The sequence below is a fragment of the Phocoena sinus genome, chromosome 2 (assembly GCF_008692025.1).
Source record: "Phocoena sinus isolate mPhoSin1 chromosome 2, mPhoSin1.pri, whole genome shotgun sequence".
Taxonomy (NCBI): domain Eukaryota; kingdom Metazoa; phylum Chordata; class Mammalia; order Artiodactyla; family Phocoenidae; genus Phocoena; species Phocoena sinus.
In genome coordinates, this window is record NC_045764.1 from 11607755 (window position 1) to 11624141 (window position 16387).

General features: G+C 41.2%; 1 protein-coding gene across 11 annotated transcripts in view; it reads right to left on the reverse strand.

Annotated features, from left to right (window-relative positions):
* Positions 1-16387, reverse strand: part of KIAA1217 (KIAA1217 ortholog) — a 493308-nt gene that overhangs the window by 295228 nt on the left and 181693 nt on the right. The gene's annotated exons all lie outside the window — the stretch shown is intronic.

Below are 16387 nucleotides of genomic sequence, written 5' to 3' on the forward strand. Positions count from 1 at the left end.
CCGCAAGGGCTTCATGGAACAGGATTAACATGTTACAGCTCATAACCCTGGGACAAACAGAACCACTACGAAACGGATAAGGTTAACAAAACAGCAGGCTCTCAAAAAGCACCTTCAACCTGAAGTTCTGGTGTAAAGAAAAACTGACCAACGTTCAAAAGAATAAAACAAGGATACATTTTGTAAATCAAGAGCACACTACAGAGTATCACCAAAAGCATAAGAACACTTGGATTTTTTAATGAAACAATGGAAACCAACTGTGGTAATTCCCTAATGCTAAGTCCTTGATCTGTGGCTCTGTTTTTGTTTTTAGATGTCATTTGCTTTAGAAATTATCCATTCACATTTAGTCAGCTTTTTCTATGGTACTGAGGTGATGATTAATTTTATGTGCCAACTTGGCTAGACTATGGTGCTCAGTTGTCTGGTCAGACAACTGTCTAGATGCTGCTGTGATGGTATTTTTAGATGTGATTAACATTTAAGTCAGCACACTTTTGAGTCAAGCAGATTGCCCTCCATAGTGTGGGTGGGCCTCATCCAATCAAAGCCTTTGCCTTAACAGCAAAGACTTAGAGTTTCCAAAAAAGGAATTCTGCCTCAACACTGTAACACAGAAACCCTGCCTGAGTTTCCGGTCTGCCAATCTTGGACTCAAGGCAGCAACATCAACTCGCACCTGAATTTCCAACCTCCCAGCTTGCTCTACAGATTTCAAACTTATCACTCCCTACAACTGTGGCAGCCAAGTCCTTAAACTGAATCAGTCACTTTCTCTCATGCTCACTCTTGTTCTATCTCTAACCTATGGTTCTGTTTCTCTGGAGAACCGTAATAGAGCAGATACTGCCAATACGCTTCTGTCCAGTCTTGTTTCCTGGCTCAGGTCCTGGTCCTCTTCTATCTCCGACTGTGTAACAGTCATTTTCACTTGGAGCTCCTACCGTCATGTCAAGTGCGGTTTGTCGAGACTAAAACTTTTTTTTTTTTTTTTTTTTTTTTTGGCTGTGTTGGGTCTTCATTGCTGCACGCGGGCTTTCTCTAGTTGCGGTGAGCGGGGGTGACTCTTCATTGTGGTGCGTGGGCTTCTCATTGCGGTGGCTTCTCTTGTTGTGGCGCAGAGGCTCTAGGCGCATGGGCTTCAGTAGTTGTGGCACGCAAGCTCAGTAGTTGTGGCTCGTGGGCTCTAGAGTGCAGGCTTAGTAGTTGTGGTGCATGGGCTTAGTTGCTCCACGGCATGTGGGATCTTCCCGGACCGGGGCTCAAACCCGTGTCCCCTGCATTGGCAGGCGGATTCTTAACCACTGCACCACCAGAGAAGTCCCAAGACTAAAACTCGAGTAACTGTTTAGTATTAGTGAATGTGAATGGTATTTAATAAAGAATAAACATATTTGCTATCAAATTACGATGTAGGAATATAATCAAGTCCATTGGTTATTACACTAGATATCAAAGGACTGAATTTTCCTATTAAAGACAAAGACTGATACATTAGGCTAAAGAAGCAAGCCAAGCTATATGTCATTTCTAATACATACTCATTAATAAAATTTGAAAACAGATGGGTAAAACATACCAGACAAATGCAAACAAGTTTAAAGCAAGAGTGACAATGTTAATATTAAGAAAAGTTAACCACACACTAAACAGAATGTAGAAAGACATAATTTAGGAAGAAGGACTAATCATCGCAAATTTGTTTGCAACAAATAAAACAACTAAAAAATTATAAAGCAAAAATTCTTAAGAATGCAAAAACAGGACAAAAATACAAGTATAGTGAGTGGTTTTATTATACTCTGTTTAAAACTGAATAGCAGTAGAATAACAAAATAAGGACTGAGAAGCAATGAGTGATAAAAACAACAAACTTAAAAAACAAACAAACAACAACAAGAAACCTGACATATATATGTGCATGCATGGGCATATATAAAAAACACAAAATAGGTCATTTTCCATGAATATTTATGGCACACTTACATTGACTGCATATTTGACTTTTCAAAAAAATGTTTTTTTAACAAATCCTTAAACAAATTTAAAGGTAGGAACTTTACAGACTGCATTTTCTGATCACATCCAGTGAAATTATAAATAAATAATGATAACCTCAACTACTTGGAAATGAAATATTCCTGGGCAATCCTTAAATAAAAGAGAAAAATCAAAACTGTAATTTTCACCTTTCTTTAAACAATGAAACAGAAAATATTTCATATAAAACTGTGGGACAGGGAATTCCCTGGTGGTCCAGCGGGTAGGACTCCACACTCTGACTGCCAGGGCCGGGATTCAATTCCTGGTCAGAGAACTAAGATCCTGAAAGCTGCACGGCACAGCCAAAAACAAAAAGAAAAACAAAACCAAAAATACCCCCCTGCAGGACATGGCCCAAGCTGGTGTCAGGAAATATTTGCCCTTAAATGCCTTCATTATTAAATAAGAAATACTAAAAATAAGTGAACTCAATACACATTCTAAGAAAGTATAAAAGACAATGATAACTTAAAAAACTAGGAAAAGGTGACTAAACTATAATAAAAGCTGAGAGTAACAAGATAGCAAACAATAATATGGAAAAGAAAAATAAATGCAAACTGATTCTTTTTTTTTTTTTTTTTCCCGGTATGTGGGCCTCTCACTGTTGTGGCCCAAACTGATTCTTTGAAATAACAAATAAAGCAGGTAAACCCGAGAGTACACAAATGACATTTGTTCTCTAGAAGCCTGTATGGGCACTAAGCTGCCTGCTACTTAACCAAAAGTAAAACAGATGTTGTACAGAGCAGCTGGAGAAAGAATCACAGAGATGGGACAAGTACACGGCTGACCTGGAAGAGCGACGGTTCTCACACTTTTAATATTCAGCACTCTTTCGTATATGAGAATGTTCCGGTCTAACTTAAATGTTTAAAAGCTAAAAGGAAACAAAGAAGGAACAAAGGAATGGGAAAGGAGGAATAGAGGGAGGCAGAAGGACCCAAAAGATGGAATCCACCTGCAATAATTACAGTACGTACACCCGTCCCTTTCTCAGGTACATTGCTACCTAATGTATTACACCAACCACCTGCTCTCCCCTCAGCATCTTGGTGCTGTCCGAGTAGAACTGTTGACTGGCCCAGTGGTGGTCTCAGTAAGTACTCATGAAACAAAGTCCTCACACATTCGTTAACCCCTAAGTACCTCTTAGGTGCAAGCAGGAGATGGAGCGAAGCCTCTCACTTAACTGCAGTAAGTTGCACCTCCCTCCACACTCTGTCAAAATCAACACCTCGGTTCAAAGCTCCATCTGACAGCCCATAACATTAACTCACTCTTCACGATTCACCTTCACACCTGCGCAGGGTCTGAAAACCTCAGATTAGGGCAAGGGAAGGAGAAAGAAAAGGCCAGACACGACAAAGATGCCGAGATGGGAATGCAAAATGAGGCTGGCGCAAAGCAGGGCCCTGCGAGGGCAAACCTGAGAGCCTTTCAAAAGGAAGACACTATATAGAATTGTGTCGAAAATTCCACTGAGCTTCAGACCAGATCTTCCCCCCCATATTCCACCTCCAACATCAGATCCCAAGTGTTAACACTGGTGTCCTTTTCTCCCCATTCCTCTTGTGATAGTGGCTGTAACCTTCAATGGTACTCCTCTAGATCTTCAGTGGGTCACACAATATGGATGGATGCAGACAGCTTAGTGACTTGCACAAGGAGATGGCACAGGTGGGAGAAGAGTGGGAACAAGAAACCAGGTTTTGGGGGGCCTCCCTGGGTGTTCCTGCCTTTCTGCTACACTGCTGCAGCTCTTCGTACCTTCATCCTTCTCTAATGAGTCGCCAAGTCATTCTCATTTTTTCTTTTCTTTTTTTTAAAAAATTTATTTATTTTGGCTGCGTTGGGTCTTTGTTGCTGCATGTGGGCTTTCTCTAGTTGTGGCGAGCGGGGGTTACACTTCGTTGTGGTCCATGGACTTCTCATTGCGGTGGCTTCTCTCGTTGCAGAGCGTGGACTCTAGGCACAAGGGCTTCAGTAACTGCAGCACACAGGCTCAGAAGTTGTGGCTCTAGAGTGCAGGCTCAGTAGTTGTGGTGTACAGGCCCAGTTGCTCCATGGCATGTGGGATCCTCCCAGACCAGGGCTCAAACCCATGTCCCTTGAATTGGCAGGCAGATTCTTAACCACCACGCCACCAGGGAAGTCCCCATTCTCATTTTTTCATTCGAATATCTGATGTGTCATCATCCTTCTATTCCGGCTGAGCACCATGCCTACTGCCACTACCTTGGACCTTATCACAGCCGCCTGGACACTCCATCCGCTTCCAGCCGGCACCCAGGCTTTTCACATGGTCCCTCCTGCGTAGCACTGGAAAGCTAACCTTCAAACTTGGCTTTTATTCCAGTTCCCGGTTCAAGGCTATAGCGGTACCCTGTGTCTGCCATTCTGAGATTTCTGCCGGACATTCAAGGTCCAGTACAATCTGACTTCCCTTTACTTAACTCCACTGACCTCCCCCGGCTTGTCCAAATGGCACTCCCACGTCACTCAGACTGGCCTACTCATTGACTCACCAGGGAGCCACCTCCATTCTTGTCACATCACTGCCTCTCCTGGCCACTCCCCTCCATCAGAATGTCTCCACACCTTCATCGTATCATTCAGACCATAATCTGTCAATAACCTTGCCATAGATATTTGCTGAATACCTACTGTATACTGGGCATTGAGGAAATAGATAATTAGGACAGTCTCCTGTCGCCAAGACCCTCAATCATTCCATGAGACTCCATTCGACTTCTGATCTCCTGTATGAAATCTTCCCTCTCTGAAATCTCCCACTGCTCTGAATACAAGCTTTCTCATAACATTCCACCACTTTCTAACGTGTCCCATAAAACAAGAGTACCCAACAATAATTCTTCAGCAAATAGGTTTGGGAAACACTGCCTATTTCATTCCTCACCCACCTGCTCCCAAATCTCCAACCTGGGATTCACAATGCCTTCTGGCACATTAAAAGATCTGACCAGCCCTGCAATGTAGAAATTCATTTAACTTTGGTTAACCAAGAATGTCCCCAAATTAGAAACTTTCTCCCCATTCCCGAAACAGCTATTAACAGCCCAGGGATCTAGGATTCTGTAGAACATACTTTTACAAAATGCTGGTCTCGATCATTGCCATTGAGAACGTACACTGTTTCGTGCTGCCCTAATGGCACTGGCCTTGACTTCCCCAGGAGAATGCTCTCCTTGATGAGAAGAGTTTTGACATGCATTCAACACCTGTTACAGTAGAGATATATTATCTCATGTAATCAGCACCCCAACACTATTATCTCATTTCTATGGTTAAGAAAAAGCCTCAGGGAAATGGTCTGACTGGCCTGCAATCACACGGCTGAGTATTTTAGCATATATCAACTCACTCATATTGGATCCAAAAGTTGGTCCTCTTTCCACTAAAGCGATGTACACTTGGCAGGGCAGGTCTTGTGTTTTGTATTTTTTATATACTGCCCAATGCCAAGCTCATAGTGTAGGACCATGATAAGTAACCATTTGACTGAATTAATCCAAGAAAACACTGCAGGGGGAAGGATGAATAATGGCGAAGAAGTGAGCTTGATGAGTGAGGAGAGTTAGGACAATTCAGACGTTTGCAATATAACTTCTGCATCAGTATGTGGACTGCATCCCGCCGGTCTTTTTTGGATTCCTCAATACCAAAATTTCCATCTAATTTGGTGGCAATTTTCTCTAGGTTTTACTGATTATCACTTTCCAGGTGTCTCCTGCCACTGCACAGCTCTACTTGGGTTTTTGACTTCCCGCAACTTTCCCACCTACTCCCAGGCACCCTTCAGCAGATTTTCCAGTAGAATCTTATTTTGATTCTTTCTTTCTTTTTTTTTTTTTGCAGAGCCCTTCTTAATATAGCACTGCTCTCAAAATGTGTTCTCCTGCTCTTCCTCAACACTAATTAAAATGAAAGCTAACGCGGGGTTGGTGGCACCCAATTAAACATGGATCAAAAGCCATGCACTATGAACGATCCCCATTCAGTATTCTTTCTCTCTTTTTCTGTATCCTGTATGATTAATGTAAACTCGATGTCAAGTTTACAAGTAAAAACTACACCCCCTTGAATTTAGTCTTTTTTTACTGAGTCCCCACCACACAACGTACTACGTAATATTCCAGATCTGCTGAAATACACCTCCCCCACCCTCTAAGCCACAGTGCAAACTATCAGTCTTCTGGGAAATATTTCCAGGCCAGCTCTTTCATCTGATTCCTTGAGTAGCACCATCTGTCAAGTATCATAATGCTCCTTCTGCTTGTTTTTTTTACTGTTGTTTTCCATCACATCCAACTTTAGATGACTGTTGTTTCCCTTTGACATATCTAATAGTATTTGAAATTTCTGAGAACAAGAAATTTTTTTATACTGATTCTTTCAGTCCTATCATATTCTTTATTCACAAGCCTCTGGTAGCTCATTAAATACATACTCACACATACACTAATATACATTCTCCAAATACGCTGTGTAATCCCGTTATGACATGTGCTCCTTTCATCTGGAGGCACTGCTCTGGCAATAGAAACATTTTCTCAATTTTTACCTTTCTCAGATACACACCACGATTGATGCCATTGCTTCTCTTGTGCCAAATTCCTTTTCTTCCCCAAACTGATTAAAGGCTGATCTAATCAGGAGGCTGGTACTTCAGCCATTCTGGGACCACCACTAAATTTCTTACATATTGATGCTGGGCAAACTGCTCCCCCATTCCAGTCCTTCCTTAATTCTTCAATGTTTTGGAGTATCTTTGGATTCTGTCACTGATCAGAAAGATGGGATAATCTGGAGAGTAAGAGCAAGGCTCCCAAACCCAGGTAATAAGATTAAGTCCTGGTGCTGCTACCTACCTGCTGTGTCACTTTGGGCAAGATCTAACTGCTCTGTGCCATCTGTTAAGTAAAGTTCATAATAAATAGTGCCTACCCCACTGGGTTTGGGGGAGGATGGACTATACTTGTATGTGTAAAGAGCAACAGTGTCACAGTTTTGGCAGCTGCTGATAATATGTAGTCCTTGTAGGTCTTCTCCACTTTTCCACCACGATAAATAACAGCTGAGAAAACAGTGCTAAAGAAAACCTGAACGTTGAACTAAGATTCTCTACGTGCACGGCAGTCTGTGTAAGGGTACTTCTTCCCTCTTCCTGTTTTGACTTGGTATTATTATTTGCTCTGCATACGCTGTATTAGATTTCTTAAACTGCCAAGAAGCTGTTTCCTTTTCCCTTAAGATTTAGGCAAGAAATTGGTCTGTAAACCCCAACTCAGTCATTAGTTTAAACAGCGAAATATGTTTCTGATGCTAAACATGGCTATTCTACCGTCATCTTCCACTTTGGATTAGGATAACGTAATAGCTCTAAAGAGGAAATTCTTAGCTGGGGGGTCTATCTCCTTTACTATAACTTATAAGCTTTTCATTTGTTTATTTATTTATTTACAAAACATGTATAATTGCATAAAACCTATCCCCCTACAATGTTAGCCTTTTACCAGATCCCAAGCCCTCCACTACGTCTATGGTCTTAGTGCATCTTCAGTTCCCATTAGCCTTCCTTTCCAGGCTTTGCTGATACATTGATCCATGAATATCAATGCATATTTGTGAATTTTGAACACTTCACATATCTGGGTTGATCAGGGTTAAGACAAATGGGATAGACAAAAATGTGATTAATTTGGAGCTTTTCATACATGACAGAGGGACTACATCTATCCCCAAGGTATAAACTAATAGTGTGAAATCCATGGCATGAGGCGTGATCCACTGTGATGGAAGTTCTGCTATGACACAATTAAATCCATCAAAAATAAGTCTAAAGATGTCATTACATGGGGATTAAGAGAGACAAACCATTATGGATAAAAATAGCTACGAGGATATACTGTACAACACAGGGAATATAACCAATATTTTATAATAACTATAAATGGAGTATAACCTTTAAAAATTGTGACTCACTATCTTGTACACCTGTAACATATAATACTGTACATTGGGACTTCCCTGGCAGTCCAGTGGTTAGGACTCCATGTTTCCACTGCAGGGGGCACAGGTTGGATCCCTGATCAGGGAACTAAGATTCCGAAAGCCATGCAGTGCGGCCAAAAAATATATATAGGGGACTTCCCCGGTGGCGCAGTGGTTAAGAATCCGCCTGCCAATGCAGGGGACACAGGTTCAATCCCTGGTGTGGGAAGATCCCACATGCCGTGGAGCAACTGGGCCCGTGCGCCACAACTACTGAGCCTGCACTCTAGAGCCCGCGAGCCACAACTACTGAAGCCCACACGCCTAGAGCCCGTGCTCCGCAACAAGAGAAGCCACCACAATGAGAAGCCCATGCACTGCAATGAAGAGTTAGCCCCCACTCGCTGCAACTAGAGAAAGCCCGTGTGCAGCAACGAAGACCCAATGCAGCCAAAAATAAATAAATAAAATAAATAAATGTATTAAAAAAAACCCAAAAAACAAATATATATATATATATATATAGTACATCAACTATACTTGAATGAAAAAAGGTGCCATTACATGCAGATGTAAATACATGTTAATATATTTATATTACATATAAATGTGATTGATCCTAGCGTACAGATAGGCATCAAGTGTTATGTACAACAAAGTAGATAAAACCATTCATTACATTTGGGAAAGCTAATATAAGGAAATGGGGGTGGGGGGAGGATTTCTTTCTTAAACTAAATTCCACAGCCAAAATCTGCATAAACCAAATATCCCTGTAGGTGCTAGAACCAAGATGCCGTGGTGAAGGGAAGTGACAGATGCCACTTCTGGGCCAACATATTTAAGAGTCTGTGCAGAACCATTGGCTCTCTCTTTCCCTGTCACGGTGACTTGGAATCCATGTGTTAAGATGGCATCACCACACCATGGATATATAGCCTGAATCACAAAGTCACTGCAAGGACAGCTTCTCTGGAGAGGTGTGCAAATAACTGACTTTGTGTGCCTGAGAATAAAACGTCCTTGTGTCATATCACAAAAAACCTACAGGGTCTACTTGTTATGCAGCATAATCAAGACCATCCTGATTAACACGTCAGTTGTGAGGTATACCTCTCCTCTTGGCTCCTTTCTCTTTATAACTCCCATTTGAATGGGGCCAGCCAGCTACTGAAAGCTGGCATGCAAGGGGGAGAAGCCAGCAGAGGTAACCTGCACCATCGTCTGTGATTTGTGACATCAAACGCCTTCCCCACAATAATATATTACTTGCTTTGCCCTAAAATCGTGTTACCCTCATTCTTCGTCTGGGAGGCACACAGCACAGCCCTTGAAATCACAGGCTCTCTGCGACTGGCAGTATTTTGATCTGGTAACACTGCCTCCTCTCATCTATGAACTTGGCTTTTCATCCAGAAAGCTTCCTCTACTGAAGGTAAGGTCAAGACCATATAAATTGTTGGTAGAACACTTTCCTTTTTAAAAACTATTTCACTTTCTACATTCTGTGTATACTTCACAGAAACATTCCATAGATCCTTATAATTTCCTTGTTTTTTGCAAGACGGAGGTTTTTTGGGGGTTTTTTCCCCCTCTTTCTTTCCATTGTTGATACCCTTGATTGTTCTCAGTGAGTTACTAAGGAACAGGAGTAAGAATGCCTTCATTCTACCACCTGGAAATGGTGCTCGCTTCTTTTTTTTTTTTTTTTTTTTTTCCTGCAGTACACGGGCCTCTCACTGTTGTGGCCTCTCCCGTTGTGGAGCACAGGCTCCGGACGCGCAGGCTCAGCGGCCATGGCTCACGGGCCCAGCCGCTCCGCGGCATGTGAGATCCTCCCGGACCGGGGCACGAACCCGTGTCCCCTGCATCGGCAGGCGGACTCTAAACCACTGCACCCCAACAGTGCTCATTTCTTAATACCTGCTCTTCTGATTCAAATGCAGTTAAGACTTCTCTTGTCTTCTGTCTTTAACTGTGTGATTTTCATGATTCTTGACAAAATCAGTTATATACCATCTGAAAAGGAGATGTCAGTCAAAGGAATGGATGTTTATTTTTTAACTGATGTAGAGTTGATTTACAATATTGTGTTAGTATCTGGTGTACAGCAAAGTGATTCAGTTATATATATATGTTTTTTCAGATTATTTTCCATTATAGGTTATTACAATATATTGAATATAGTTCCCCGAGCTATACAGTAAATCCTTGTTGCTTATCTATTTTACGTACAGTAGCTTGTATCTGTTAATTCCATACTCCTAACTTATCCCTCCTCTCCTCCCTTTCTCCTTTGGTAAACAAGTTTGTTTTCTATGTCTGGAAGTCTCTTTCTGTTTTGTATATAGATTCATTTGTATTATTTTTTAGAGTCCACATATAAGTGATATCACATGACATTTGCCTTTCTCTCTCTGACTTACTTCACTTAGTATGATAATCTCTAGGTCCATCCATATTGCTGCAGATGGCATTATTTTATTCTTCTTTATGGCTGAGTAATATTCCATTGCATATATATATACCACATCTTAAACCAACTGACTGTTGATGGCCACTCTGGTTGTTTCCATGCCTTAGCTATTGTAAACAGTGCTGCTATGAACATTGGGGTGCATTTATCTTTTCAAATTAGAGCTTTTGTCTTTTCCTATGTATGCCCAGGAGTCGGATTGCTAGATCATATGGTAGCTCTATTTTCAGTTTTTTAAGGAAACTCCATACTGTCTTCCATAGTGGAGGAAGGGATAACGTTGAGCTTGAACTTGAAACTCTAGTTCCAAGTTCCATAGTACAGCTCTTCACTAATGGATAAAGTTCTTTAGAGGCTGTTTCAAAGACTAGCATGAACTAGAACTTGAGATGGTTCTGAGTAAACAGACTGATAGATATCTTCCTTATCTTCACGTCCATAGTTGGCAGCATAATTACATGCAAGCTCCAGATATGCTGGACTACATACAGTAGACAGTGGAAGCGGTGCCCAACTCACCAGGCACTGAGAAAACAGCTCTAGTGTCATTTCCACATGGACACACAAGAGAGACACTAGGGAGACCTGAGGGGCGCTCAGAGACAGCAACAGGTCGGACAAAATGCCTCCTGGACTTATGGACCCCATTTCAGATACCGTCATTGTTCATGTGCTTATCTCCTTATTTTAACCCTCCACAATGTTCACGTTAAAGGAAAATAACCTTTATAGCTCTCTCACTCTTTGTACTAAATGGAAGAACACATTAGACTTTTAAGTTAAAATGTACAGTGGTCCCTGGGAGCCATGGGGGATTGGATCCAGTACCCTCTTCGGATACCAAAATCCAAAGATGCTCAAGTCCCTTACACAAAATGGCATAGTATTAGCATATAGCCTATGTACGTCCTCCCATATACTATAAATCATCTGGGTCACATAATACCTAATACAATAGAATGTTATATAAATAGTTGTAAGTATAATGCAAAGGCTATAGAAGTAGTTGCCAGAGCTCAGCAAATTCAAGTTTTGCTTTTTGGAACTTTCTAGAATTTTTCTTTCCCAATATTTTCTATCTGTGCTTGGTTGAATCCAAGGATGTGAAACCCGCAGATATGGAGGTCCGACTGTGTTCCTCTTTCCTCCAAAGATTTGACCACATTAGACACAAGAATACACATAAACTAATACTCTGTAGAATACTATATATCTAGTTAGTTAAATAGAAATTCTGTGTGTAACTAGGAATAAGGACTGAATAAGGACTGAAAAATTATTGAGACTAGGAGTGGACAGCTGGCTTCTGTAGGAGAGAGGCCAGTTGGACATCTGTTTCTTCACTAGAAAAGACATAAAAGAAGAGCACTTCCAAACTGTAGAGTGACACAGTGACGATGACCGAGAGAGATGGCTGAACTACAGACCTTTCTGAACTCAGAGCTATTTCAAAAAAGTAACTTTCTGTCAAGGCAAAATATATACTGGAATCTATTTTCTATGGTTATCTCATATGCTCAGGAATTGAATAAGATTTCTCTTTTTAAAGAAATGGCAATGGAATAAATGTCTCTATTGCCTGACCCACTGTGAGCCACATAATTTGTTATCAAAACTTTAGAAAAATGAAAGGCAGAGGAAGCAAACACCAAGGTCAATAACAAATGGAGAGACCACAGACTTGGGAAATTCAGACCCTGGCTGACCTGTTGGCTTCTTGACTTGAGGGAAATTGTTTGGCCTTCCTTAGCTTCTTAGCCTCAGTCCCTTCTGACTGACCAAACTGTCATCAATCTCTTTACCCCTGGATTCCCCACCGCTATCTGTACCAAACAAATGGTACCTGTCACATTCTAATTGTATCAGAAATATTCACTTATTCATTTGTTCATTCAACAAAAATTAATCATGCCTAATTTCGGTTGTGTGCTCCCATAAATGCTGACTTTACAAAGGTGATTCAGACAAAGTTCTTGCTCCAAAAGCATATTTTAGATGGGAGAAGAAACAAGTAAAAGCACAATAAAGGCATGATTAGATGCTACGATACAGGTACTGCAAGATGCTATGACCAGCTCAGCAGGTGTGACATTTAGGCTGGATCTGGAAAGATTAGTCTCTGCATGTGAATGCCTCATTTCTTTTACTGACTTGAAGGCAGGGGCCATGTCTCTTTGTCTGTATTTCTCACAATGCCTTTTCCATGGCAGGTGCCAAATAAATATATATGGGATGAATAAGTGAAAGAAATCCAAATTGGAAGCTTTTAATGAAGGAAAAATACAAGCGAATTTCAGAAATACAACAAAATTGTGCTCTGACAATGGGAAAAATTAACTTCAGGTACTCAAATATGTGTTGATAAAAAAGTGAAATGACTTTAAACACTAATTTGAAAATAAGAGCCTCCGAGGCTCTTCTTTTGGACATCACAAATCAGAATACTGTAATGCTAAGAGCTGCCACTGAAACAGGAAGAGAATCCATCATTTTCTTTCTCAATACTCTGTGATATAGGTATTATCTTCCCTTGACAAATGAGGTAACTGAAACAGAAAGATTAAGTCATTAGCTCCAAATCATGCAAGGAGCATATGGTGGAGACTGGATTCCAACCCAGTCCTGCCGGACCCCAGAGCCAAGCCTTTTCGCTGCCAGATAATGCAGCTTCACAGCCTGACGGCCTCACAGGAGTCTGCTGGGGAGTCAATAAAGAGTGTGTCTACTATTATGCAGATAAGCTCTATCCGGCAATACTGTCACCTGCATTTTTTAAAGATAGTAGAAGAGAGTAAAGGAAACCTTTGTGCTTTTCAATAATTTAGACAGAAGAAAATTCTTGACTGACTTATTTTCAAAGTCTCCAGTATAAGTTTTCAACCAGGAATCTTCCAAGTGTTTGAATTCATATCTCAAAACAAGGCGTGCTCTGATTCTCCTGATGTTTGATACCAAGGAATTAGAGCCTGGATTCCCTCAGCACCAAGATATTTCACGTATAGTACTGGATACAGCATTTTCGTCACGTTATCCTTGACTTCTCTCACTGGCACTCTTCTCACTAAGGCCACTTTTCTGGGAAGCAACCAAGAAAACAGCCACCAGAAGAGTCTGTGGTGTTTAGAAACTCCCTATCTGGAAAGTGCATCAGACTTGTGATATTTGCATTCCTCCTTACGGCCGGTCACGTGATCTTCCGGTAAAGGAAGCCTGGAATAATCCATTGTCAGAAGGTCAGGGAGGAGCAAAGCGTGTTGTGGAGAAGAGGACAGGAAAGAGGAAATGGGCGGTAGGAGAAAAAGAATGAAAAAGACAGAAGGTGAAGTGCTGCCTATAGGAATTTCCTAAGTCGTCACCTAAGCTTATCTCTAATGTTTACAATGCTGATTAAGGTTCCTTTGCAACACAGCAGCAGAAGGAAAAACGTACACACAGACCCACGCATCACAACCTTTCCCCTTTTGGATAGTCAGCTTGGAATTCATCTCAAATTACCCAAGGAAGGGGCAGCTGACCAGCCGTGGCCAGACTACATTATGGCGGAGATGCAAGTGACAGGAGATCGGAGCTTGAGGCCACTCAGCCACATTCATTACTGTCTTTTGACACCATCGCCCTTTACAAACTTCAGGTTATTTTTAGGCTCCCCATATAGTAACTTTATCCAAAGCCATCATCATCATGGTAGTAGCAACAATTATGACATCACAAATAATAACAGTTACAGCAACTGAAAAAAATTTTAAATGGAAAATTTACCACTTTTGACAGATTAATTTCTATATTTCTCTGCAAAATAATACATTTTAACTTCAAAAATATACATTTGCCTTCCTCACTCAACACAAATCAACTCTCTAGCCTCCTTCACCCAGATCGCTGTCCCTATAGCCTCTTTCTCTCTATCTCTCTCTCTCTCTCTCTCTCTCTCTCTCTCTCTCTCTCTCTCACACACACACACACACACACACACACACACACACACACACACACACACACGTCCCTTACACCTCATACACAGACCATACTATCTGCTCTATACGCAATGATTTTCAACTAATAGAACAGTGGAATAAACAAGGATTTAGACTTAACTGGATTCAAATTCCAACTTTTCTTTAGCAAATTGTATAATTGTAACTGTCCTGAGTTTCCTCAATCTGAAGAGCACTGGATAAAGCATGATGCCTCATATATTATGACACAGAGAGAGGGACAAACTCCATTAATTAAATGGAGAGTGTCCAACTATCAATAGAAAATAGAGGTATTTTTGTTATATGTCAACTATATCTCAATAAAACTGGGATGGGGAGATAAATTTAAAAAATAAATAAATAGAAATAAAAGAAAATAGGGGTATTTTCTATATATGCTTGAAATGAAGATGGCCATCCTTTTCTTATTTACTGAAGAATTAATCTGCTCATCTCAAGTACATCAACCCGGATTCATCTTTTGTTTCTCTTCTTCTGGGCCTACTGCCTCTTGGGAATGTGAACTTTTCAACATACAGTTCATGAGGCATATTACACATTTTTAGGGACTCTGATGAAGATTTCATAGAAGAGAAGCTTCCATTTAAAGGGGCACAGGAGATTGAGGATAAAGTATAGATTTAAATTACTCAGGCTGGTGCCAATCTCCATTTCCACGGACGATCAAAAGCCGAGTTAGACATCGCTTTTGTAACTAACTGGCGAGAGAGCAGACTTAAAACACAGAGCTTGTCTCTCTACCTGTCTCTCTACTAATTTCGATGAGTGTCGAAATCAATAACAGCCTGCCCTTGTCCCGACCAGTCCTATGGCTAAGTGTGCTCTGCTTCCGTTACCATGGTCTCCATCCGCAGATGGAGACGCCTATCTGTGAGGGGTACAGAGGAGGGTGGCCCCCCCATCTCCTGTAACCCCAAACCCACGCTGTCTGCTAACAAGTAACTATACACACAGCCAAGAAACAAAAGCATCCCGAGTCCCAGTCGGGTGGTATCTGTATGGTTGTCAAGATAACCTGAGAAAACACGTAGCTGATGACAGCAGAAAGCCAAGCGTGCCAAAGGAAAACATCTCCGATTAGAAAAGAGAAGAGAGCAGAAAACCAAACCCTAATGTCAGCTTTTTAAGGAAAAGGGGTTTATCACAAGTCTACCCCTTTGCATGCTCTGTTTTAGCCTGAAAAATCTATGTACATATGTATGCATGTATTCATTCATTCACTGTGCCCAGCACTCAGTGCTATCGGGGTACACATTAGTTGGTCCCGTGCTTTACTCAGTCAAGTGATACCCGTGCATCGCCTGCACTTTACACGTATTTGTGGTTGAAGCTGGGACGCTCTTTTAGGGGAACCGCATATCCTCCGGGTCTCTCTTCTCTCACCTCCGGTTCTCTGACTGTTGCCAATAAAAAGGGCTAAGCCGTCAGGTCAAACCCATCTGCCTCCTTCCCATAACCCCCCAAAGAGATCTGGGACAACGCAACAGTGGGCACAATCCACTCAACTATTTGTTTCCCCTTTAAACTGAAGGTCTTTACTTTCCCTCATGTTCATTAAAGAATGAGCTTTGCACGGGGAGGGGGAATCAGATGAAGGTGGTCAAAAGGTACACACTTCCAGTCATAAAATAAATAAGTTCTCGGGATGTAAAGTAAACATGATAAATGTCATAACACTGTTGTGGGTTATATATGAAAGCTGTTTAGAGAGTAAACCCTAAGAGTTCTCATCACAAGGAAGAAAATTGTTTTTCTATTTCTTTCATTTTGTATCTAAATGAGATGATAGATGTTCACTCAATGTTCTGTGATAATCATTTCGTGATGAATGTAAGTCAGATCATTGTGCTGT